At 35.6% G+C, this 27,511-nt stretch overlaps 1 pseudogene; it reads left to right on the top strand.

Moving 5' to 3' along the window:
- Nucleotides 1–327: 327 nt before the first annotated feature.
- On the top strand, nt 328–17,510 carry LOC132619533 (DNA repair protein RAD16-like; annotated as a pseudogene).
- The last annotated feature ends 10,001 nt before the right edge of the window (nt 17,511–27,511 follow it).

The following is a 27,511-nucleotide window of genomic DNA, read 5'->3' on the forward strand; positions in this document are numbered from 1 at the left end:
ATTAAAATATCATGGAATCTTAACTGTGGTGGTACCGGGGAGGAAAAAAAAGGGCCTGGTTTTGGGCAGGTCGCGGATCAAAGTTTGTTGCACAACTTCAAGCTTGATGACAGCAAAAAACAAGGGACTTTAAAAGTTTTTTTTCACTTTTTTCCCTTTTTCATGGTGTATTGGGTAAAATCCGGAGTTGCCAATAAGATACAGACACATGACAGGTTAGGCATGAGTCAGCGATCAAGTGGTACCGGTTAAGTTCATGTAACCGGTCACAACACTTGTCCTACACACGGTCTCCGCAAACACGGCTCCAGGGGAGTGGGGTTAAGTATGGGTCAGAGGCCCGATGGAATGAAGCTCAGAGGTCAGCGATTACGTAAGATCCCAGGATCCTCTCCGGACGTTACTCGGCCATTGTTATAGGCATCCATTTGACTTTAAGAGGTTGTGGATCGTGTCTCTCCATTTAACAGAGCATAGCACTTCTATTTCTGAAGGTCTTTTTCTACATTGAGTTTCCAAGATCTGTTGAGAAGTCTTCTACAATGGTCTCAGCTCATAGCAACACCGAGATTCAGGCTTACTTTGTTCCTTTGTTTAATCGAATCGTCCTTCATAGTTCCTATTGCTAATTCTTATTTTTTAACTTGTTAATTTGTTCATCTGAATTCACGTATCCATAAACCATATTTACAAATTCAACTGTAACGTAACTACTAGGCTGGGACAATTGTGGGACTAACTTGCTTAAATCTTTCAGGAAGAAATCTCATTTCAGTTATGGAAAATAACGGTGTCAACGACCAGATTAACATCAGTTTAGGCAACAACGGCGTATTTGAGCGCAATGATTTGGGTCCTGTACCTTTGGAACCCCAAAAAGAACATCCGACCAGTGAAACTCGTCATGAGGGGGACAAAGCGATTCCTATCCGGCAGAAGGGTACACCCGACGAACGGCAGGGAGCCATACCCCTGATGATATGGAGGACGAAGACCTGGAGGACACAGTGAGTATCTTCACGGCGCAACAGAGAGATTATGAACCACCTTTCATGGCGAGGAGTCATAACCCTAGTTGAATTATACAAAATTTAGCAACAATAACAGAAAGAGAGTAGCGATTTTAATGTGTCAGACTTGGGAATTTCAAAAGAATAAACCAAACAAAGAAACAAAAGAAGTACTTGATTAAAATGTACTTAAGAGGGAACACAAGATATGCCCATCCTAATGGGTGGACCCAATTCTAGATAAAGAAAGGAAAAACAACAAGACTGACATATATAAGAACTGAACCTTGGGACTCAAATCTAAAAAAAAAAAAGGAAAAAAAAAATAGACGTGAGATTTTTGTAAAGGTGCAGTGAGTATATGCAACAGTGAGAGATTATGAACCACCTTTCATTGCGAGGATTCATACCCCTAGTTGAATTATACAAAATTTAGCAACAATGACAGAAAGAGAGTAACGATTTTAATGTGTCAGACTTGGGAATTTCGAAAGAATAAACCAAACAAAGAAACAGAAATAGTACTTGATTAAAAGAAAAGACCACTTTTGATATGGGAAAAACTGGAACAAGTAATGGATAATTTCCTTCTTGAGAATTATTCAGATGATTTAGACTTAGATAATTAGAATGTGTCAGTTTCTGAAACTGCCGAGGCACCATCCGATTTGATCTTGCCACTGTTGAGGTACCAAAAGGAGTGGTTGGGTTGGTCATTAAAGCAAGAAGAATCCACAGCTAAGGGGGGTATTCTTGCTGATGAAATGGGAATGGGGAAGACTGTTCAAGCCATCGCATTTGTGCTTGTTAAACGCGTATTACAGAAAGCATCTAGTAACTCCAGTATAATGTCATCTTCACCAAGTACTTCCCAGCAACTCCCAGTAGTAAAAGGAACTCTTGTTGTCTGTCCTATGGTTGGAGCAATGCAATGGTTTCTCAAGATTGAACGTTGCATTACTAAAGGAAGCAACAAAACTCTTGTTTACCATGGCGCCAACAGGGAGAAACTTATGCACAAACTGAAGGAATATGATTTTTTCATTACTACGTACTCCACTATCGAGGCTGAATGTAGGCCAAAGCAGCACAGCAAGAACTCAAAACCTCGGGTAGAAATGTTGGACCAGAAAACAGATTCTACAGAAAAATTGAGTGACGATGGTTCTATTGATAATTCAGTCAATGTTTCCAGAAGGAAGTCAGTTTTGCATTCAATGAAGTGGGATCACATCATTTTGGATGATGCAAGTCATACGTTCACAGATTCATGCATTATGTTGTTTTCTTCAATTGGCGTTCAATTGTTTTCCCTATATATGTCCATTTGCTGTTTATACGATCTCTTTATGTAACTTGTAAGTACCAGACATTCTTCAAGCTTATTATAGATCTTCCCCTCATGAGCTAGATTTTGGGTTGAGTTAGGCCAAGGCCATATCTTACAAAGCTAGACTTGAAAATGTGCAGATTGGTGTGGTGAATTCTTAATGAGCTATGGCGGTTATGGAGAAACCTCTACATAGCTAACTGTTGAATAATGAAGCTATGGTGGTTATTAGAATGTGAATAGTCTTATGCTGGCTCTTAGAACGCCGTGACGAGTCTTATAATGGTAATGATGAAACTTTTACAGTTAATTATTGAATATTGTCGGTGAGAGTAGCTAAATACCTTTATGACATTTTAGGTATTAAACTTTATCAGAATATAAGAACATGAAACTTGTCTTTGTCCTAAGTTAATTCATTTATTTGCTTAACTGCTCATCATGTAAAATTTTATCTGAAAGTTTAGTTTGATAGCCATCTTTTATCTTCATAGCAGATCATGGATTTTCTGTGATCTCTGCTCCTATATTAAATGATGCTGCATGTTATTGTACTTTCTGCCTGCTCTAGTCATGGAAACTAGTCGTTCATGAGAGTAGAATTCCTAAATTACATTTGGTACTAAATCTTTTTATCGGCAATTTTTTTACCATATCACTTCTGTGGCATAGGCTCGTTATGTATAAGATGCACATTGCAGCAAGGCAAGAGCTGTTTTTGCTTTAGAATCTTCTTACAAGTGGGCCTTAACTGGTATACCCCTGAAGAACTGTATGGGAGAATTGTACTCATTTGTAAGTTTAACCCTTTTACTCCGAAAAGATTCATATAAATTGAAACGGAGGGAGCATAACATAGTAATAAAGACTCTTAAATCTAACATTTGTTGCTGCATGAAAATTTCCTATTTTGTGTTGGAGTTGAGAAAATTAAATCCAAATCCTATTCGTACATGGTTTTGAGGTGTGAAATTCTATTCCTACATGGTTTTGAATTGCGTCAATTTATTTATTTAAAGTGAACCCGGCTGTCATTGATACACTGAAACAGGGCAGTGGAGAAGCTAAGCAGGCAACATGTATTCACTGATCAAACAGGAATTAGACAGACTAAGCCAAAGATAGACTAAGCCAAAGCCAAAGCCAAGATGTTACCGATAATCCCTGGATAAAATACAGTAAATTGGCGATCGAACAGAAAATCCTTGAAGCCGAACCGAAAGCCTTACGTAAAAATCAATTAGAACAGCAACAGAAGGACAAGAAGTACGTTACCGATAATAAATCTGAATCTTCTTCATCGGGCTCCCTACCGGCACAAGATTTTATGAATGCTATAGATCCCGCGAGTACAGATGTTATTTCGGATGCCACAAATATAATTAGGAGAAGCTCTAGGATGAGAATGAAAAATAAAAGACTTGATGACTACATAGTGAATAATGAAGGCTAATAGAAAGCAGTTACTAATAGGGCACTCAGTTGGCATCATGGAAGTTAGTCGGTTCTCTCAATATTTCTCCTCTCTCTTTCTGCTCTACTCTATTTTCTCTCATCTCTTCTTCTTGTTTGTCTAATTTCATTCCAGTTGTCTAGTTGAACAATTTCAGGTGTAATCGTTCTTTTTCATTTCATATTATATATAATCAGTCATGTTTGCCTTTCGATTTTGTGTATTTGAATCCTAGCATTGGTGCTTTCACTGATTTATCCATGATCGATGCAGATGAAATGGTTACTTTTCACCTTGAAGTTGAAAGTTGGCGTATCTTTTATTAATTTTTTTTCCTATTGAAATAATATGGAAAACCTGGAAAGTTAATTCGGGAAGTTAACATGTAAAAGTTTGTCCATACATATAGCTGTTATACGACAAAATTAATTAAAAATTCATGGAATCTCAACGCTGTTAATATTTGTGTTTGTTTTCCATAAACACAGGATCTTAACTCTCCAGTGGTATAGCTGGAGAGTTTGTCCATACATATAGCTGTTATGGACTAGTAGTCTCCACAAGTGACTTTATGGACTAGTAGGTAGAGTTTACTATTGGCTTCCATGTTCACTGGTTCCTCCCCACTGTCATCAACCTAAAAGCTCCTAAAAGTCTCTTGCTTCTGATGTAAGAAAATAAACAGATACCATGAGTAATGAGTGTAACAATTTGCATCGTGCCTTAAACTAACTCGCAATCAGATTACAGGTTTGGAAATTTATTAGAGTGTTTAACTTGCTACAACGTATTAATAGACAATTTAAATCATATAGCAACAAATATTTTTATTGTTTTCATGGCATAACCATGAGTCTAGGATCCCAGGAACTCTTTTAACTCTACAACGTTATTCTCATCCTTTTAAGGGTGGACGTCACTAATAGAGTCGTAACCAAGCAGCTGCTTAGTTGGCCCAGACAGAGGGTACTGCACATTTAACTGTCGCATGTTGGCCCGCTATGCTTCAACTGTAATTCCATCATCCACATAAGCGGACTAAAATGCTCGCGGTCCGGGCATGTCTCTCCTCATTAGTCAGCTTCACTATCTTCTCATCCTCGGGACCCTTCACCGAGTTGATATCCAAAATAGCCCGAGGAGCTGGAATAATCTCATCTTCTGTATACTCAGGAACTCCCGAAGCCAACGTGTACTTTGTCAAGAAATTACCTAAGTGCAATCTCTTCATCCATGATATCTAGTCCGCTGCATCTTATCAAGCATGAGCTCACCTACATTAATGGATTGTCCTGTCATCAAGAAATAAATGAAACATACACGAGCTTGTGTAACCTTCGTCAAGTGCTCTCCCAGTATGATATGAGCCTGAACGAACAACTACCAGACTCGGGCTGGCTTTTGAAAGTCACTCCTCAACATCTCGAGGTGCTCCCTACATCTATTGCGGGTCCACAAGACTCTAGATCGCTCCCCACATAGAGTATGACGGATGTCCCTATAGGTCGATCGCAGCTGAACTCAGCGAGTGTCTTGTTGTGGGGGAAGGGGGTTCCATGATCAGTTACTTGCCATTTGTCGTTTGGTAGCGTATAGTTCTCTGACCATGTGGGTGTGGCAAATTGTCCAAACCCCGTTCTTTCATAATTGCTAATACTCTTGGAAAATTCTTCTCTACAATCACCTCATCAATACCCGCTCAAACACATAGCGGTCGTGCAGTTTGAAATTCTTACACCACTTCTTTCCCTCATCATTAGTAAGCTTGGGTCCATGACGGGACCTCTTTGGTGGTCTGGCAGATTGTTAAGCAACTTCTTTACAGTGATTGCTAAACGCAGTCTCCTTATGTTTCCTCGATGACTGGGCAGCCTCGGATGGTGTAGGTACAGATTTGCCAATCTTAGCTTTTCCCATTTTTCTTATTTTTACCTAAACGTGTAAACAACAGAAGCAACACGCTAGTTGTATCTCAGAAGGCAAGTCAAAGTAAAAGTAAGGGTCGAAACGACCCCACACTTAAAACTTAGTATTAAGGATATAGGGGTGCAAAGTGTAATTAGACTAGACTAGAGGGTGCCTTTGTATAGAGCAGTTAGTTAATAACTAACTGCCTGAGCACCGACTTGATTAGAAGATAAATATCTTATACGAGCATTGTAAGATTCATTATTTTACAAATCAATATAAAATAATGAGAGCATTGGACATGTTAGGAGTGATATCTTATTGAGAACACCAGTGCCTACTATAAACCAAGCCTATGTTGTAGTAGTTCGGGAAGAAAGTCAAAGAACAATAGGAGTAGGAGCAACAAGTTAGGAACCTATAACTATGCTAGCAGGTAGAGGTCACAACTTTTATCATGGACAAAGTTCCAATCTTGATCAAACAATAGTCAGAATCACAGTTTTCATCCTGGACAAAGTTCTAGTCAAAATTAAAACTATTATCCTGGGGAAAGTTCTAGTCAAAATTAGAACTATTATCTTGGACAAAGTTCTAATCAGAATCAGAACTATCAACCTGGACAAACTTTTAGCAAGAGTCAGAATTTATACACTAGATAGAGTTCTCTAAGTACATATCCTAGAAAACCTGGAGGTGTGCGTGGTATGTGAGAATTGTGGATATAAGAGACATTTGAAAGATAAATGTTACAGACTAGTTCGATATCCTCATGATTTCAAGAGCAAAAAGAAGCAACCACCTGCACAGGAAAGGGACCACATATCAACAATGCAGCTGCTCAAGGAGAAATAGAAAAAAATGAGTCAACTTATGCAAGGACATCATCTCTTAGAGAGCCAGTATGAAGATATGGCGAATGGGTTGAATAACAAGGAGATTGGAGAGAGCTCAATTGAATCTAACATGACAGGTATATTTTATTTCCTGGCAAGTGTACTTGAATGTGAGTGGATAGTAGACTCACGTGCCTTTCACCATGTTCCATCGTGCAAAGATGTGTTGAATAATGTTAGTGCAATTGAAAAACAAGGCTGTGTTGGAGTACAAAGGGGTTTTGCAGGTTACTCAAGTCTTTGTATGGCCTAAAATAGAATTCTAGACAATGGAACATTAAACTCACTGATGCATTGTTTGAAGCAGGATACATTCAAAGCCATTATTGATCATCCTTTGTTTACAAAGAGATCAGGACAAGACATTGTAGTCATTATATTCTAGTTTATATAGATGATCTCTTCATCACTGGTAGCAATGTGACTTTAGTAGAGGAAGCTAAGAAGACTTTGCATAATAACTTCAGGATGAAAGACCTTGGACCCTTAAAGGTCTTTTGGGAATTGAGGTCAGGAGGTCAGACAAAGGGATATGTTTGTTAGAAATAATATCTAGTACTGGCTTAAGTGGTGCTAAACCCGTTGCTACACCACTGGAAGCTAATTTGAAGCTCACTACTGTGGATTATGATGAACATGTCGGAGTACAAGGAGATGAGATTCTACAAAATGTTGATAGTTACCAGAAGTAAATTGGGAAGTTGATTTATGTGACCACCACAAGACCTGACATTTGTTTTCCAGTACAACTGTTGAGTCAATTTATGCAACATCAAAAGCAATCACACATCGAAGCTGCCATGAGACTTGTAAGGTATCTTAAAGGTTCACGGGAATGGGAATCCTTATGAAGAAGGGACCAGTTGATCAGCTTGAAGCATTTTGTGACTCTTATTGGGCTTCATGTCCCAATACAAGAAAGCCTGTGACTGGTTATGTGTTAAAACTAAGAGATTCATTACTGTCCTGGAAATCAAAGAAACAACAGACTATCAGTAGAAGTTCTGCAGAGGCAGAGTATAAGAGAATGGCAGCAGCATCAACTGAGATCACATGGATGGTTGGTTTGTTACAAGAACTGAATATGCAATTAGCAGGACCAGAAAAAATGCACTGTGACAGCAAAGCAACTCTTCAGATAGCAGCAAATTTTTTATTTTATGAAAGGACCAAACATATTAAATTGGATTGCCATTTTGTGAGACAAAAGATCAAGAGTGGACTGATTGCACCACAATGTATACCACCTACTTTGCAACTGGCAGACCTGATGATTAAAGGACTTAGAGGTAAACAACATCAACTATTTTTATCCAAGCTTGGAGTGTTCGATGTCTTTCACCCTCTAGCTTGAGGGGGAGTATTGGAAATATAGGGGTGCAAAGTGTAATTAGACTAGACTATAGGGTGCCTTTGTACAGAGCAGTTAGTTACTAACTAACTGCCTGACACCGACTTGATTAGAAGATAAATATCTGATATGAGCATTGTAAGATTCATTATTTTACAATTCAATAGAAAATATCTCTCTCTACTCCTCTCCATAATTGCGTTCCACTCAACTTACGGTTAGAAGCTATGTAAATTGAGCTTGCATGAATTCATTTTAGCACTCAATTGAGCTTAGATTAGCATTTAATTTGCTTAGACGTACTCAGACTTTCCCCTCGCTGAGTCACTTATAAACCAAAAAGTTCTCTGGCACATATCGTGGCAATATAGAATGGCATCCACCAGTATGTTATGCACCTAGTCACACAAAATAAATGAAAACAAATCTAAAAGAACTAAACTAACATGATTTTCTTTGGTGAGCAATTAGCAAGAAGACAATAGAATGCAATTTAGTGCAGCTCAGCTTAATTTGCTAGAATAGTTTAGCTTACGAGCGACATGCCCGTCATTGACGTTATGCCCTGACAGGGCAAGCAAATACAATACTTGACTCTCCTTCTGTTACAATATTTGCTTTTGGACTGCAGGAACTTTGTTTTACTACTTTTGAATAAAATTTGTTTTACTGTTAGTAATTAGTTAGTTAGAAATATATTCTGCAGAGATATTGTAGGCTAGGTTGGTTAGTTAAAGATATACCTTGCAGAGATATTTTAGGCTAATTTATGATTATCTTTTTATTATTTTTTCCTATAAATGCAAACATAGCTAAATAATATAATTCTCTTTGATTGCATTGCAATATATTTTTCTCTCAGTATTTTTTCTCTGTTATTTACTACGTTTCTTTGTTAAAAAACCAACAATTGGTATCTAGAGCCATTTTCTAGAGGGGCCTGTAAGTGAGATGGATTTTGAAATAGCTTTTCTCAAATATCTCCTCCTGTCTTTGATGGTGAAAATTATCATTTATGGGCAGTAAGAATGGAGACTTATCTCGAGGCTTTAGATTTTTGGGAGGTCGTGGTAGAGGATTATGATGTTCTTCCGCTGGCAAATAATCCCACCGTGGCCCAGATCAAAAGCCAAAAAGAAAAGAAAGTCAGAAAATCAAAGGCGAAAGCAACTTTATTTGTTGGTGTGTCCGCAACAATTTTCATAAGAGTTATGGCTCCCAAAACATCAAAAGAAATTTGGGATTATCTGAAGGAAGAATACACAAGAGATGAAAGAATACGAGTTATGAAGGTGTTGAATTTAACAAGGGAATTCGAATTGCAAAAGATGAAGGAATCTGAGACCATCAAAGAGTACTCAGACCGGCCTCTTGGCATTGTTAACAAGGTAAGGTTGCTTGGCACTAAGTTTAAAGATTCAAGAATCGTTGAAAAAATTCTTGTTGCGGTTCCTGAAAGATACGAAGTATCCATAACTACCTTGGAAAACACAAAAGATCTGTCCAAGATCACTTTGGTAGAATTGCCAAATATATTGCAGGAACAAGAGCAAAGTAGGCTTATGAGACAAGATGGTATGGCTGAAGGAGCCTTGATAGCCAACCACAAGACTCAAAGCAAGAATGATAATTCAAAGAAAAATTACCCACCTGTTGACACCCAATTTTGTCCCTCCTTTATTTAATTTTATTTACCCAGGTTTCTAAATTTACTGACAAGCTAAATACTTTATTTTCACCACTATTATTTTCGCTACTTTTATTTTCAACATTACAAGTATTACTTTATCACAAATCTTAAATGCTCGTCATCGTTTCATTTTTTTTGAGTTTGGAATTGCTAAATTAATTACAAGACAACACTTTGCGATTTTTTTTTTTTTTACATATGAATTATTTATTATCTTTACATAATATATATTATACCAGTTATTAAATTAGAAGCCCAAAAATAATTAAATAGCGGAGGAAAGATCAACAATTTTCAACCAAATTAATGGCTTAAAATACAAATACAATGTTATTCCCCTACCCAAATAAACAACCCACATTATATCAGCCTACATGTAAATTAATCAACCAAGCCCAAATGATTCCCTACCCGGTCCAATAATTTTTCTGCGACCCGGCCCAATTTTCGGTCCAAAACGAGGTAGGTTCCCTTCCCATTTTCTCTTTTTTTTTTTCCGCCTCCCTCACCTCTTTCTCCTTCCTCTCTCTTTCCCTTTCTCCTTCTTTTTCCTCTCTAACCCTAGCCGCCTCTCCTCCTTCACCCGACACCTCTCCTCTCCTCTCTCTTCTTCCACGCTCTCTCCCACTCACCCCTGTCCCCCGCATTCTCTGTCACCCACTCATCCCTGTTCCCCGCTTCCTCTCTCTCATACGCACCCTCTAAAACCCTATAAATACAAGGGAGTTGAATCATTTTTGAGGGGGGGATCGAAGGATCGGAGATCGGAAAATCAAAGAACAAAAAAATAAAAAATCAACTCGAACAAAAAAAAGAGGAGAACAAAGGAATCCAAACATGGGAAGATCTGGAAACGAAAACCCCCACAAACACAAGTTTTAATCAACAAAGAAAGCGAACAATTACTCTATTTTTCTGTTTAAAACTTTAGTTTCTTCAATCGATTTCGAGTTCGTCGTATTCGAGTGTAGATTCGAGACCCGACACTCAGTTCGCTGCACCCAAAAAAGGTCCGTAATTCTCCTTTTACTTTGCGTTTCATGTCAGTTGTGTTGGTTCGTGCTTGTATATATCTTAAATTGAATTTTGTGAATGATATATTTAGTCTCTCTTTAGTTCTGGTATGCTGAGAAACTGAAATAACTGTTGCACTCATGCTCTTCCTTTGTTCTTTGAGGGTGTTGTATTTAGGCCATAGTATAAGTGTTATCGGTTAACTTAAGTATTGACTGAGTGCATGCCTGCTGAAGTTCGTTCCAAGTATATTTATTCATTTTAAGTTGTGTCTTATTCTTCGCTGAAGTCTGAACATCAAGGTGGAGAAGTGATTTGTGCGTTCGGTTAGATATTTTAGGACTGAATTTGTCGTCGACATTCATTTTATCTTCATCCTTGTTCCATCTGTGTTTCTGAAGTATTATTTTTGGGCATAATCTTAAGTAACTTGAGGTTCAGCGTTAGCGTTTAATTTCCATTTCTTGTTTGGTTAGTCATACCCTGTCGGCTGTGGTATTTGATGCTTATTTACTGTAGTGTCATCATGTTGGTTATGGTATTTAAGTTCTTGTTCCGGTCTAAGCTCGGCCACTATCATGTTTTGTTTCCCCCTCCCCTTTTTTGGTTTAGTTCAGTTCTGTTTTATTTTCGAGTTCTTATAGATTATCTATGCTTTAATTTAGTCTCAGCTTTAGTAGGTAATCCTTAGTTCTTCCATTTACTTTCAGTCCTTATCCATGTTTTAGTCCGATAGGTGTATGATGAGCATGTTCAATTCTTGTTTACTTTTTTTTCTCTTCACTGGTTTGGTGTAGCTATTAAGTGTAACTTAGCTCTAGTTTATGGTAAGTCTTTAGATAATGTTGATGAAGGTTTAGTATGTGAATCAGTTTGCTTAAGCTTTCCTATATTTACTCTTATATGTTCGGTATGAAATTTAGTTTGCTTAAGTAGCTTGATAATATTGTTAGTAGTATTATAATCTAGTTGGTATAATCTGTGGTTAGGCTGTTCTTGATTAGTAATGTGGGAATTAATATGAAGAAAGACAATGAGTAAACCTTGATTAATCGACTGTGGAATTCATTTAAATATGATCTTGTTTGATTAGCTAAGCTTAAGCTCACACTGAACCTACAATGATCATTGAAATTTGGTAAACATCCACACTTTAGCCATTACTTTTAGCTAACTTTTGTTGCCGCTTCATACTATCGATCCTTTTTTTTATTCTGTTTATATGTATTTAAGTCCAAGCATGAGTTAGTTAATTAAATTCAGGATCGCTTCAGGTCTGTTTGAGTTGTTTGTAATATTCGCTTCATGTTCTTTCCCTTTTTTATATAACTATATGAATGAATTGATTTAGTTCGGGGGTACAGCTTCTGCGCCCATCTAACAAGTTAGTTAGCAAACTCATTCAAGATACTCTTATTAAAAAATGACCAAAACAAGTTAACTTGATTTCATAAGATCTGGCTTTTCTCACAGTGATTGTTAATCTGTCTTCAGATTTCAATATAGGTTAAGTTGGCCTGTTGTCACTTCCTGTTAAGACTTAGGTCTTGAGCCATTTGTTTTTTCTGTTTCTTCTTCCAAAATCTAAGTTTAATTCTAGTTTCCTCTAGTTCATTGATAAAATGTTTCCCTGGACCAGCAACTTTGTTTTAAGACTAGCTAACATTTTGGTCTGAAATGTTCATTTTCATTGACCTCCTTAAGGATGAGGATACTTTCATCTAACTGAGTGTATTGCTTGGATAGTATACTTTAGGATGAGTATTATCGTGCTTGAGTTTTTGTTTTCCTTTCATTGCGTGAAATATGCCAGTTTACAGAATATGAGTGATTTAAATGATTTCCTTTTATTTATAATGTCTTGTCTATACTTAATGTAAAAATCAGATCTCCTCCTTTCTCACTGTTATTGTTCTTGTTTTGCATGTACACTGGAGCCGAAGAGTTTCACTCTGAAACTCGACGACACCGCTTACGGAGTCTGCACATCATTCACTGCCCGCGCTCCCATTTTGTTTGAGCCGAAAAAAATTGCATTATATCTACTCCTCTATTTTATTTTGTGTTCAGTTAGTATGTATTGTATGGCTGACATTTTGTTTGTTAATTTAGATGAATCTTAGTGACATTAAGGGGTTTAGTTTAGTAATGGATAGTTAATTCCAAATTACATTCTCTTCTATTTATGTTCAAAACTATTCATAGTATCTATAACATTTATTTGGGTAATTGATTTTTTTAAATAGCGTGACTACATCATTTGGGTTAAAAGAATCATTTCTCATTATTATCACCTTAGGAATTTCAAAATATCACTAATACACAAGATATGAATCCAATTGTATTTTTATAAACATTTTTCAAGATTTACTCAATTATACATATTTTTTAGCTGAAATTGGTTAAATAAAGAATGATAAAAACGGAAAACAATTCATGGCCTTTTCATCATATTTAAAAATATAAGTCTAGATATTCTTATGCTTTCACATTCATATAACATCATTTTATCTAAAGATCACATTTGACAAATCATCTTTTAAAAGGCTATTATTCATAGGCAAATTATCATACTTTCTACAAATCTTATTTTTTTGAATAACATTATTATATTTCTCATTTAAGACCTTAGCAATATTTTGAGTCTCATTTAACATTAGAAACTCTTTACGCAAATTATTATGTTTTCTACAAATATTATCTTAAACAACACTATTACACTTTCATTTAAAACTTTAACAACATTTATAAGTTGTATTTCAAAATAGCATTAAAAGTACTCTTTATACAAATTATTATTTTTATACAAGTTCTATTTTAAAAAGCATTCTCACGTGATTATCTACAACTTTAGTCATATTTACAAAGCTATTTCCTTTCCTATAATACCATATTTACACTTAAGCCTAACAAATTATAAGTCCGGTCGGTTAACCATTGTTAATGGGTCTTAAAGGGTGCCTAATACCTTCCCTTTAGACTAATTGAACCCTTACCTAGAATCTTAAGTTTCGCAGACTTTAAACACAGTTAACTATAAACATAACTTTAATAAACTTTAGGTGTCCTAATTCACCATAAATAATTAGGTGGCGACTCCTTAACATAAACAAACAAAAAACAGGAATCTCCAATACGTCGTACTTCTAACTTTAATTAACCTCCCGGGTTAAAAAGGGGTGTGACACCACCTTGCCAGCATTGTGGCAAAAAAGTTCATCCTCCATTTAAATATTGGAAGAGGACAGATGCACAGTGTAAGATCTGCAACCAACTTGGTCATGAAGCAGTGATTTGCAAAACAAATCTCAAAAATAAGAAGCAGATACACAAGTTGCCAATGAAGAAGAAGAAGAAGAAGACCACTTGTTTGCGACAACATATTTTTCAACCAAGAAATCTGATTTTGGATGATTGACAATGGTTGTACAAACCACATGACTTATGACAGAAATAATTTTAAAGATTTTATGTCAATGGAAAACAAGAAAGTCATAATCGGGAATGGTGACTATATTACTACAAAAGGAAAAGGGACTATTGCAATCAAAACAGGTTCAGGTACAAGAATAATATTAGATGTTCTTTACGTGCCTGATATTGATTAAAATCTGTTAAGTGTTGGCCAGCTAATGGAAAAAGGATTTAAATTGTTATTCGATGATAAGTACTGCCGAATCTTTGATGCCACTAAGCAGGAGAGATTTTACGAGTTAAAATGAGGGGTAAAAACTTCTCATTTAATCCAACAGAAGATGAACACATGCCAGAAAACTGCAAGACCAAAGATGAATTGGCAGATTTGTTCACGAAGTCAATTCCAGCCAAGTCTAGAGTTTGCAGTTCCAAAACCAATGAGTGTTAGAATATCTGCTTTTGGACTGCAGTAACTTTGTTTTACTGCTTTTGAATAAACTTTGTTTTACTATTAGTAATTAGTTAGTTAGAAATATCTTCTACAAAGATATTCTAGGCTAGATTGGTTAGTTAAAGATATACCCTGCAGGGATATTTTAGCCTAGTTTATGATTATCTTTTTATTGTTTTTTCCTATAAATGCAAAGCTAAACATAGCTAAATAATATAATTCCCTTTGATTTCATTGCAGTATATTTTTCTCTCAGTATTTTTTCTCTGTTATTTTCTATGTTTCTTTGTTAAAAAACCAACACCTTCAATACTGTCTAAAACAGCAAAATACAACTTCTAATAAAAAAGAAACAAAAACTAATCAGAAGAGGCTAATATATCCAAAGCTGACCTAGCGCGCTACTAACCCCTCTCCAAACACCCCACACGCCCTGTTATTACTCATGATCAACTTAGGAGCTCAGATACGCATTTAGGCAATTCAGCGATCACCTAACCTACAGTTTTGGGCAGGTCGCGGTTCAATGTTTGTTGCACAACTTGGAGCTTGATGACAGCTAGAAACGAAGGGACTTTATTTCTTTTCAATCTTTTCCCTTTTTCATGCAAGTTTTGCCTTTGGTTTTATATGTGATGAAGTATATCTATAACGTAAAATTTGTCACGCACATTTATCTAACTTCAAATCGGATGTATATAAGTTTTTATTTTTATTTTTTTGCACTATTTTATTAATCGGGTGTTCCCGAATATGAAACCTTGATCTAAGCATAGGGAAAATTAATTATCCACCTCATTTGACATGTCAGCAAGTACTCAAAGTTAGAGCGGTTAGCTAGATTTTTTGATATGTCATCATATCAAATTGGTTTAGTTAATTAGAGTTTATGACGGTTAATACCGTACGACATTGATCTGGAGTTACTGCTATTTATAGTGAAAATTGAAGTTATACTCCCTCCTCCTCCAATTATCCTTAAGATAATATAGTAGAGTGTTATTATATATGATCATGGGAGAGAAGTATTTTTATTTGTTTAAAAGAAATATCACACCCAAAAAAATAAAACAAAAGAGAACAAGACAGGCTAAAAAAACGACTCACGTTTTCAATTGTCGCTATAAATAGTCCTTCCCGCCTATCAACTTCCCAGTTCCATTTGAGTTAGCTCTGTCTCACCAGTTCCATTTCAATTACACCTTAATCTTCTTTCTTTTGTGCAAAGACTTCTCTCTGCATTCTTGGAAAAATGTCAATTCTAGGTTATTCTTTTCTTCATTCTTCTGTTTTTTTTTCTTTTGAAGTATTCTTGCAAAGGTTCTTGATTTTCTTGGAAATATTGTGTGAAATTTCAGATGATTTGGATTTGGATATTCAGAATTTGTCGATTTGTGAAACAGCAGAGCCGTCATCGGATAAGATTGTGTCATTGTTTAGGTACCGGAAGGAGTGGTTGTTTTGGGCACTTAATCAAGAAGAATCTGAAGCCAAAGGCGGTATTCTTGCCGATGAGATGGGTATGGGCAAGACTATTCAGGCAATAGCGCTTGTTCTGGCTAAACGCGAATTAAAGAAAGATTCCAGTATATTTTCTTCTTCACCAAGTACTTCCCAGAAACTCCCACTAGTAAAGGGAACCCTTGTAATATGTCCGGTGGTTGCTGTCCAGCAGTGGATAAATGAGATAAATCGATGCACCATTGAAGGAAGCAATAAAATTCTCATTTATCTTGATTCCAACAAGCTTAACCACAATATTGAAGAATATGATTTTGTTGTCACTACGTACTCTATTGTTGAGGCGGAATATAGGCCCAGACAATCAAATCATCAGCACAGCAAGAACTCAAAACCTCAGATAGAAATGTTGGACCAGAAAACGAAATCTACAGAAAAATTGAGTGAAGATGTGTCCAGGAGAAAGTCAGTTTTGCATTTTGTGAAGTGGGATCGCATCATCTTGGATGAGGCAAGTCATATACATTCACAGATTCATGTATTATGTTGTTGTTTTCCTTAATTGCATTCTGTCTCTGTAGTACCTGAGGTTTGAGAACATTCTTGGTTTCTTTGAGATTATGCAATTTTTTTCTTATAAATACCTATTTTTCAAGTCTCCATGTTATTATAGTTGTAATTGTGGAGATTGGTATGGTGAACTTTTTATGATATATGAGGGTTACGAAGAAAGCTATGCAGTTAACTGCTATCAGCTATGGTCGTTATTAGAATGTGAAGAATCTTATGGTGGATAAGAAGAAAACTATACAGTTAACTGCTGAATAATGTAGGTGAGAGTACCTACATACCTCTATGATGTTTCAGCTATTAAGACTTAGCAAAATGTAAGAACACAAAATGTATCTATGTCCTAGAGTTCTTTACTTTCGTCATCATGTGAAAAATTATTTGTCCTAAAATTCATTGTTTTGCTTAACTGCTCATCTTGGGAAATTTCATCTTCAATTCTAGTTTACCATTTTCTATCTTCATGGTGGACATGGACGTTCTGTTCCCTCTGTTGCTATTGAACAATGCTGCATGTGGTTTTTAGTTTGTGCCTGGTCTAGTCATCGTGTATTCGTGTTGGTGGTAAAACATGAACTAGCTACTGAGAGTAAATTCCTAAAGTACATGTGTACAAAATATTTTTATCTGCAGTGTTTTTACCTGATTGCACTTCTGTGGCATAGGCTCAATATATAAAAGATGCACACTACAACATGGCAAGAGCAATTATTGCTTTAGAATCTTCTTACAAGTGGGCCTTAACTGGTATACCCCTGCAGAACCATATCGGAGAATTGTACTCATTTGCAAGTTAACTTCTGCAGGTCTAACGTTTTCCAGAACCTTTTATTGTTGTGAGGTGAATTACATTCTTTACTTTTGCACAGGTCTGTTTCTTACAAGTTACTCCTTACGCTTATTACCTTTGCAAAGATTGTGATTGCAGAGCACTTGATTATAGGTAGACATAAAGTTTCTTTCTTTAAATCTTGATTCCTATCCCCTGAGGGTGAAAAGATGCAATGCCTCAAAATCTATTTTACTTATTCTTTGCTACTCAACCAATGTTACTGAAATGGTTCAATAACTGTCTGAAATCTCTTATATAATGTGTTCTTTGATAAATATAATGTACTACAGCTTCTCAACAGGGTGCCCACAGTGCTCCCACAAACGCGCACGCCACTTTCTCTGGTGGAATAGAGTAAGTTAATGATTAATATACATACTTTTGAGGCTTCATCTTATTGCTAGCATGGTAAAGTTGAAATATCTTCTCTTTCTAGTATATTGCAAAACCTTTAGAATCAGTTCAATCCAAGGCGGCTGGTAGAGATGCGATGGTTTTGTTGAAGCACAAAATCTTGAAAAGCCTATTGCTAAAACGTACCAAAAAGGAGAGAGCTGCTGATCTTGCACTTCCCCCAAAGACTGTAAGTTCTGTCTTACACTAATGCCCTGTGCTTCAATTTCGTAATAATCTTCTCACCAGTGTAGCTTTTTACTTATTTTTGGATTCGGGTTACTGTGAGAAAAGATTCTTTGGACGAGGATGAACATTCCTACTACAAATACATGTTAGAAGAAACCCTCGCTAAGTTGTCTAAGCATGCTCTCTCTGACATTTTATTTTCATAAATAGAGCTATTTTTGCCTGCAAGTTCCACTTTGCTTGTCTCTTGCACAGCAAATTTGCTAGTCACACTAAAATAGCTTTTTCCCATAGAATTTATTTCATGGGATTGGCTCATTTTTGTTTTCTTTTTTGGTTTGCATATCTTGTTTTCTTGTCTTATGCATGAAGTACTTGAATGTAATGTGTTTCCGACAATTACTTGTTCTTAAGTAGTTTTGGAAAATATTGGGTTAGTTTATAGGGATACTAAATGCGTAAGATCTTACAAGTCTTTTTCTTCCCATAAAATTCCCAAAAAGTACAAAGAGGATATTTTTATTTCTAACTGTATTTTTTTCCCAGGTTGTATTTTGTGCAGATATGCTCAGGCTGGACCTCTAAGGAAGACCTATCCCTCTTTAAATAAATGCATACAGCAGGTACCAAGACAATGTTGTATAAATGACATGCGTGAAACCTGCATATATATTTATTGATCTGCAGCTTCTTTTATATTTTTATCTTCTGTTTCCTATTTAATTTTCTAGTGTAAATTCACATAAATCTTTTTCTATTGCTTCTTGTCATTTGCAGGCATTGGATCATCCTTCCCTTGTGGAATTCTCTGACACCTATTATGGGTGTTGGAAAACACATGCAGGCTGTGGTAAGCTATCATGTAGCTTATGTCACCGTAACATGAAAAATCCAATAGTGAGTTTGTGCACCTCTATGCACCTCCTTCCCCTTTTATCATACTTTGAACACTTAAAAATGCTTCTATAATTTTTGTGATGGCATCTCACTGCAGGTTACTTCATGCGGGCATGTGTTTTACATGACGTGTTTTCGAGACAAAGCTGGAAGTTCGGAAAGAGTGCCATGCCCTTTGTGTGTTAAACCCCTTGAGTCCAGCACAGATAATGATAAGCGACATTCTATTACTAAACCTACTGTCAAACGGTTTAAGTCCACAAGTATATTGACCAAAATTAATCTCGATCCTTTCCGGACAAGCACTAAAATAGAAGCTCTGGTACACAATTACATTCTACACTATCATCATATTATCCTCAGTTTGCTTTTCTTCTTTTCCTTATGTGTTTCTTTCCCTTTCACAAATAGAGCAAGGAGTGTCATGGCGCTAATTGATTCTCAGAGTTATACCATCTAAATGACCAGATTTAGAACTAAAATGATATTTTAACCCAAGGGGTGTGAACTCATGATCTTGTATCTCTATTAATGTGCTTTTGCATTGGCGAAAACCCAACTGTTTTTTAGAATCTAGTTGTGCCCCACTCACCTGAATAAGTGAGGCCTATGCATTAATTATATTCCCCATTTCAAGTGTGAAAGATTTGAAGAATCTAAATCTTATCAATTTGATTGACATTGTGCTAATATGTTTAACTCTTCGATCTACTTCAATAATATTGCTACAGTGTCTCTACTTTGATATTACAGAACTCCATCATGAATTTCAAAGCGAAGGGTGTCTGCTAAATACATGCTTGATGTTCATTTCTACTTTTTTTTTTTTGTTTAAATGTAAAGAGAAGAAATTAGGTTCATGTTTGAAAGAGATGGTTCTGCAAAAGGAGTATTTTTCAGCCAGTTCACATCGTTTTTGGATCTGATACAATATTCTCTTCAGAATGTAATGTATAAAAATATTTTTTGTTCTTCCTTCCCATATTTCCCTACTTTTTTTTCTTGTCAGTGTATAACAAAAAAGAGGCTTTCATATGTGTTTTTGGCAGAAGAATCTAAATCTTATCAATTTGATTGACATTGTGCTAATATGCTTAACTCTTCGATCTACTTCAATAATATTGCTACAGTGTCTCTACTTTGATATTACAGAACTCCATCATGAATTTCAAAGTGAAGGGTGTCTGCTAAATACATGCTTGATGTTCATTTCTACTTTTTTTTTTTTGTTTAAATGTAGAGAGAAGAAATTAGGTTCATGTTTGAAAGAGATGGTTCTGCAAAAGGAGTAGTTTTCAGCCAGTTCACATCGTTTTTGGATCTAATACAATATTCTCTTCAGAATGTAAGATATAAAAATATTTTTTGTTCTTCCTTCCCATGTTCCCCTACTTTTTTTCTTGTCAGTGTGTAACAAAAAAGAAGCTTGTCATGTATGTTCTTGGCAATCTGGCCTCAAATGTGTTCAATTAGTTGGAAACATGTCTGTTTCTGCAAGAGACACAGCAGTTACCAGATTTACTGAGGATCCATATTGCAAGATATTGCTTGTGAGCTTTAAACCTGGAGGCGTTGCCCTCAATCTTAGAGTTGCATCACATGTAAGGGATCTATTTTCTTTCTCTGTGAATGCCGACTCTGGTAACCGTTTCAGATGCAAAGACATGTAGATATCTAGTGTTGCATTCCTGTTTCTCTTTAGATCTCCTGTTATGTTGTTCACTTGATATGTTTCAACTTCACTTCTATTTTCACTTAAATAACCATTATGGCTTGTAATCATCTATTAAATAAGTACATGATATGTGGCTCATCTCTTGACCTATGCTAGGTTTTCTTGATGGAAACCTGCTCGAATCCTGCTGAAGAGCAGCAAGCCCAAGATAGAGTCCATCGAATAGGGCAGCATAAACCAGTCAGGTGTGTTTTGCATTTCTTGTATTTTTATCCCCTTGAATGGCTCTTATTTTTGTCTTCTCATTACTAGGATTGTGAGATTTATTATCGAGCATACAATGGAAGAGAAGATCTTAGAGTCACAAGAGAAGAAGAAACATCTTTAAAGGCAAGTGTCTTTTCCTTATAGTCGTTTAGATAGTTGCATATGTGTTGTGATAAAAATATATATGTTTCCTTCAGTTGCAGAGGTATCCGAAGGTGCAGGATTCAAGCAATTTTCTATTAGATAGTAGAACTGATAGTTAAGACAAGTTGAGAGCTCAGAAAACCTTTTTGTTACATTCCTTCTTTGTTCCGACAAAACCTGTCTGTTACATTCCTTCTTTGTTCCGACCCTCCCTTCCTCCGCTCTTTCTCTTGAAAACATTTGCCCATAAGTGTTTGTTTTTCCTCTACATACTGAACTTCCAACTTTTCGATTGCAGGATAGTCGGTGGTCCTTGAGATGGCTTAGGAAAGCTAACAAAGGAGGACTTGGCATCCCAGTTTTATCATCACTTTTGATATATTCTATTTCTTCGGTTTGACAAGCTAATTGACATATGCTTTGTTTAGCTTCTAGTAAAAAAATTGTACAAGGTGTTCTGACATTTTCCCTTAGGCTTTACGGCTTTTGATTTGACCATAGTGAGTTGTTGTTGCTTCTGCATCATAGTTGATAAGAATCGCCTTCAACAGTCAATTGTAAATAGTTCTAATTGTTTCCAAAGGTATCCTTCCATTTTAACTTCACTAGCATGATAAAAAATGCATTTGAATTCATATGTGAATTTCATCATTAAAAGACTAAATTTAGATTGCAGAATGGGATGGTGTGTTAAAGATAATTATCTGGTAGCCTGAATCACCAATCAATAAGTGTACAGGGGATGTTATGTTACAACATAGTGGATTTTCTTGAACTTATTTTGTTTCTCTTCTGCTTTACTGTCAATGTATGGATTGCATGCTATGTCATTGAAAGCCATTTGGTAGTTCAAATTGTTGACTCCCAATTTTGTCCCGCCTTCCCCAAAATATTTATCTACGCTTCTAATATTTTTGGCAACTTAAGAAATAATTATTTATATTTTACTACGACTATTAGCTTCTTATTAATATCAGCGTTTCAGTATCCTATTGTAGTCACTAGCTATTATTATTTTTTATTTTATTATCGTTACTACTACCACTATTATCATTATTATTATTATTATTATTATTATTATTATTATTATTATTATTATTATTATTATTTATTACCAGTATTATTATAATCTGCATTATAATCATTTCTAACATTTTATTTACCGTCTTATGCACACGCATCGCATTTATTGTTGCGCAATTAAACAATCGCGTTTATTTAATGTTGAATTCTTTTAAAAAAAAAAAAGATTTTATCGCACGGCTATTACGCTATCATATAATTTTATTTTTTTATCTGAGCGCTAATAAATACATACTTTTATATTAGGTAATATTTTAGCACATGTTAGTATATAGTTAATTAAAATAGGCCTTTTATTTAAATTTAGAAGCCCAAATTATTTCTTTCATTATCAGCCCAAATCTGAGTCCAATCAATCCACACTATTTTTTCGGACCAATCCATAAAATCAGCCCACTACCCGAAGACCAGCCCACTACCTGCCTAAATCGACCCAGCCCACATTTTAATTCACCCAGCCCACACCCGGTTGAACTGACCCGGCCCACCACCCGAACCGACCTGGTCGTTCAACATAGATGAAGCCTTTTAGGGTTATCTCTTTTTCACTCAGCGCCGCACCCCTCCCCTTCTCTCTCTTCTCTCTCTCTCCTCACCCGCCCTTTCTCTCTCCGACGACTACAGTAAAATCGCAGACGTCTTTCGCTCCTCCAGGCCGTGCATGGCCATTTTGAAAGGAAATTAATGTTCGTCCTTTCCCCGTCAGTTTTTCAACCGTTGAAGAGGGTAAACTTTTGTTTTCTTCTTCTTTCTCTTCTGCTTGCATCTGAAAACCTTAATGAGTTTTGTTTGTTCATGAACCCAAATCGTTTTTTTTTATCAATTCCTTTTATTTTCGGGTACGAAGGTTTTAATGGTTTTTGTCTACTTCTTCCTTTTCTGATCAAGGTCTGAGGTATCGACAAAATCTGAACGTCTGTATCTGGAGTGGGGCGTTGTTGACTGATACAAACCCCGCCCAAAATTTCAAATCCCAGCAAAACCCTAATTGATCCCTATAAATAATCCTTTCTTGAGTTATTTAAGGAGTTCTTTTTAGCCGCCCAAAAATCCCCCTACAAAATATTAGTTTTTCAGCTGTCACAATATTGCTTGATATCGATTAAAAAAAAACACTAAATTATTTTCTGTTTTCTTTTGCCCCTGGTATTGCTTCGAATCCGAGTGTATGCAAACTCGGAGATTGTAGCGTTTCGAGTGTATATCGGAGATTCGAAGCCTCACTTCGCTGCACCGGAAGAAGGTAACCCCTTTTCTTTTTATTTTAGTATTTTATCTGATTTCTGTGTTTGATTAGGTATGACTTTAGCTTGGTTTAATATAGTTAAGCATATTTTGTGTGTTAGTTCTAGCTTAGCTTTTTAAACATATCTTGTATGTTAGCTTAGCCTAATCTGTTTTAGTTAAGCATGTTTTATGTGTTAATTTCGTTTGTTTAGTTAAGCATGATGAAGTGCTAGTTTAGTTGATATTAGTTAAGTCTGTCTTATTTGTTAGTTTAGCTCAGTTTGTTCTAGTTTTGATTAGTTTAATCATTATTTAGTAGGACTCAGGTGTTATTAGTTTAAAGCCTACTGTAAAGTACATATTAGTCTGATTCCTGCCTATTATTTTCCTAAGCATATGATGTAATCTTGTTTATTGATCTTGTTAGTCCATTGTTGTGATAGATGTAGTACCATAGTTTGATTAAATGAGATAGTAATGCTATGAATAGCTTAAATGTACTAGTATTAAGTGTCCAGCCTATTTTTTATGTTGTTCTGTCCTATTAAAGTTGATCATGCTTAGCTTCCGTCCCATGTCTTGCTAATTTAAACTTCTTTTGGTTAAATAAGAACTGATGTTATACCTATATGTTTCAATTCTGTGGACTAAAGATCATGTTTAGCTTTGCCTATTATCTAAATGTGAGTCGGTACACTACTATGCTATTTGATGAATGTTGAACTTGTTTTTTATGTGGAAGCCTGCTAAGCATATGGATGTAGTGAAGCTCCTTGTGTTTGGTTATCTTGTTGACTATTGGTTTACTCATGTATGTTGGGATTTGTCACATTCTGATCTAAAATATACTAAGCATATCCAATAGTTTGTTTTGATAGAATGACTAATATACTTAACTGATTTTGAAAATAACTAGCCCTTATGTGTGATATCATCATGGTCCTATTTTTCCAAACTTATATCTAAGTCCATGATAGACTGATTGATTTGGTAAGTGGCCAACACCTTTGTATGCTCATCTGATGTCTGTCTACGACCACCTCATTCTTTCTTTGAAATACCTCATATTGGCACTGAAATAATGAAAGAATAAAAGGTAAGATAGAATGCATCTTTTCTGAATTAACACCTGTTTCGCATATGCTGTCAAAAATGGAAGTTTTCACTGTGATAGTTGAGTTTCTCTCAAATATGAAATGAACTGGGTGAGATCTGATTTGTAATAAGGTGTATCATCCTTAGTAAATATTGGTCCGAATTGGAATTTTAATCTCTTCTCCTTGATTAAGATGTTATACACATAGGGATATATCAGGGTATACAAAGTATATTGTCTTCACATGCTTTTAGTATGTTATAGGCTTGTATATCAAGTATACGCTTGATATATCATCCATCCTTAAGCATGCATGGTCTCTTAAGAGGATAAGAATATCATTTGTGACATTGCCTCTTTCTTCCATATCAAACCTTGCCTGCAATCTGAGCCCCCCCCCCCCCCCCCCCCCCCCCCACCCCTTGAGTTCAAACTTGCTTTTGTTCTTATATGGATCTCTCCATGTCATTTGATTATTGCATTTTTGCTTAACCTACTAGATCAGGCTTTGTTTTCTGTTTTTTATTTGATGTCGTGACTACTATTTTTGTGCTTTCTGTTTGCCTGAACTCTATACACGCCTAAGTACAATAAATAATACACTGTTTGATTCTGCCTATGTCTAAAGGTTGTCTTGCTTGTATTTTGCAAGTGTGAATTATGTATATGTGTGTATATTGCTGGTATACTTTTGTTTAAGCACGTTAATGAGGAGATTAGATTGGTCATTATGGATTAAGCTTGAACCCTCCCCGGTGTTAGCCATGCCAGGGATTCATGAAATCCCTTGGAACTTGTGCAACATCGGGAAGACGGGGGCAAAAGCTTTCCGATATTAACCTTCTAAGTATCCTTATGAATGTGTATATACGAAGTATACTCAAATATACATAGTATATACGTAATCCACCGGTCTGTTTTGAACTTACTGTTACACCCCATTTTAACCGGGTTAAATTAGGAGTACAACATATTGGAGATTCCTATTGATTTTATTTAAGGAGTCGCCACCTAATTAATTTAACGGTGAATTAGGACACCCAAATTTTAACTAAGGTAAAGTTAAAACTAAACTCCTGTTAATAGTCTGCTTAACTAATGTGATTCTAGATAAGGGCTCTATATTATCCTAAAGGGAAGGGGTTAGGCATTCTTTAGAATCCGCTAACTACGGTTATCCGGCCAAACTTAGGTTAACTAATGAAGGTGAGAATTTGTATAAAAGAGGACTTTGAATGCCATTTTAAATAAAACTTGTAAATATTACTAAGGCTTTAGATAAAGTGTTGTTTAGAAATAAAACTTATAAAAGATAGTTTGAATAAAAGAGGATTTTAAATGCTATTTAAATAGAGCTTAAAATGTTGCTAAGACCTTATATGAAATATAGTAAATGCTATTTAAGATAAAACTTGTAGGAAATATAATGATTTGCCCGTAAATAATAGCTTTTGAGAAGAGATTTAGCAATTTTGAACTTTGAATAAATTATGTTATATGAATATAGCAATGTAGAAAAATCTAGACTTATGAATAGGATTCAAGAGGAAGTGAGTTTTCTTTTTCCTTTTTCTTATTTCTTATTAACTACGTTTAGCTAAAATATGCGTGATTGATTTAAACTTGAGAACCATTTATAAAATATAATTGAATTTATATTTACATATTAGTAATGTTTTGAAATTTCATGGATAGTAAGAATAAAATATGATTCTCTTAACTCGAAATATATAGTCATGCTATTTGCAAATCAACTATTCCAAATAAAATAAAACATGGAAAGGAGAGAATAAAGCTTATGGAATTAGTTGTTAGTCTTCCTTGAACTAACTACCCATTACTAAAACTAAACCTACTAATTAATTAGGATTTATATAAACTAATAAAATAAAAACAAACAAAGAGTTAGTTGCATAATACAAATTAAATGCACAAAATAAATAAAGGAGGAGATAATTTAAAATGGGCTCAGCCCATTTTTTAAGAAGGGCTGCTGTTAAATGGATCTGGCCCATTTGGGCCACTGCTGCAATACTTTTCTGCCTCTGGGCTTTGGCCTAGAAACTTTTAACACAGCCTCAAATGGACTACAGTTCTGTTTTTGCTATATGGGCCTCGGCCCAGAATTCTTATTTGTTGCGGATGGATTGAATGAGGGATGACTCGAAAAGATTATCTCGTTGGGCTTTAACCCAACACCAAATGCGGAGGGAGACGAGTCCTTTGGACTCGTGCGCGATAGTCATGCACAAAACAAAAGAAAAGGATTAGTGTATAATCAATACATAAGGCCATATATAATGTAAAATTCAAAACAAGCGAATCAGCGTCTTGTGTACATACTATGTATATTTGAATAAACACCATGTATACATAATCGCACAGATTTCAGCTCACGTTTTGAAGTATTTTAAATGAGTGCACTAAACGTCTGTGATCCTCTACTGGATTTTCATTTCATTACCCGACTCTCAAATGTTTAACAACCAATAATCTTAAGAAAAGTGGACAGCAATGGCACAGACTGAGCATGATCAAATACATGTAATGACCAGGGCAATATCTTATCGATCTCTGCTTCTTTCCAAATTAATAAAGGCCTGTCCGTCGTTTGGTTATGCCTTAATGTCTTAAAGAACTTCCCCAAACTTCAACAGACAAGAGAGAGAAAAAAAAATATACACTTCAAACAGACAAGCGAAAGACACAAGACTCAAACTTAGTTAAACAATCACCAACTTCCCAAATTTCATCAATCTTGTGCAATGACAAATCTTACCTAAATCGAAACATGTAGGGTCATACAAAGAATTTGGATCAGCATTCCTAGAAATAGTATACCTCGGTATACCTTAAATATACAAGTCCCATTATACCGAAGGGCACCACAAGACTGTATACTTCAGGTATATCTGAGCATATCATTCTATAATTAGACATAGAGCACTAAAAGAACAATACAAACAAGTAAACCTCAAATTCAATTATCATACTATACTCTTATCTCTCAAAGCAATGCAAGCTACCTTTCATAAGAGGAATATGATATTTCAGGGGAGGAGACGAGTAAGGACATGCACTATGAGACTCATTCTAGACCACATGGCAGTTTCGCAGGTTTAACGATAACAGGTTCAGGCTTTAAGCGAAAGATAAA

This window comes from Lycium barbarum, chromosome 11 (assembly GCF_019175385.1).
Source record: "Lycium barbarum isolate Lr01 chromosome 11, ASM1917538v2, whole genome shotgun sequence".
Classification (NCBI taxonomy): domain Eukaryota; kingdom Viridiplantae; phylum Streptophyta; class Magnoliopsida; order Solanales; family Solanaceae; genus Lycium; species Lycium barbarum.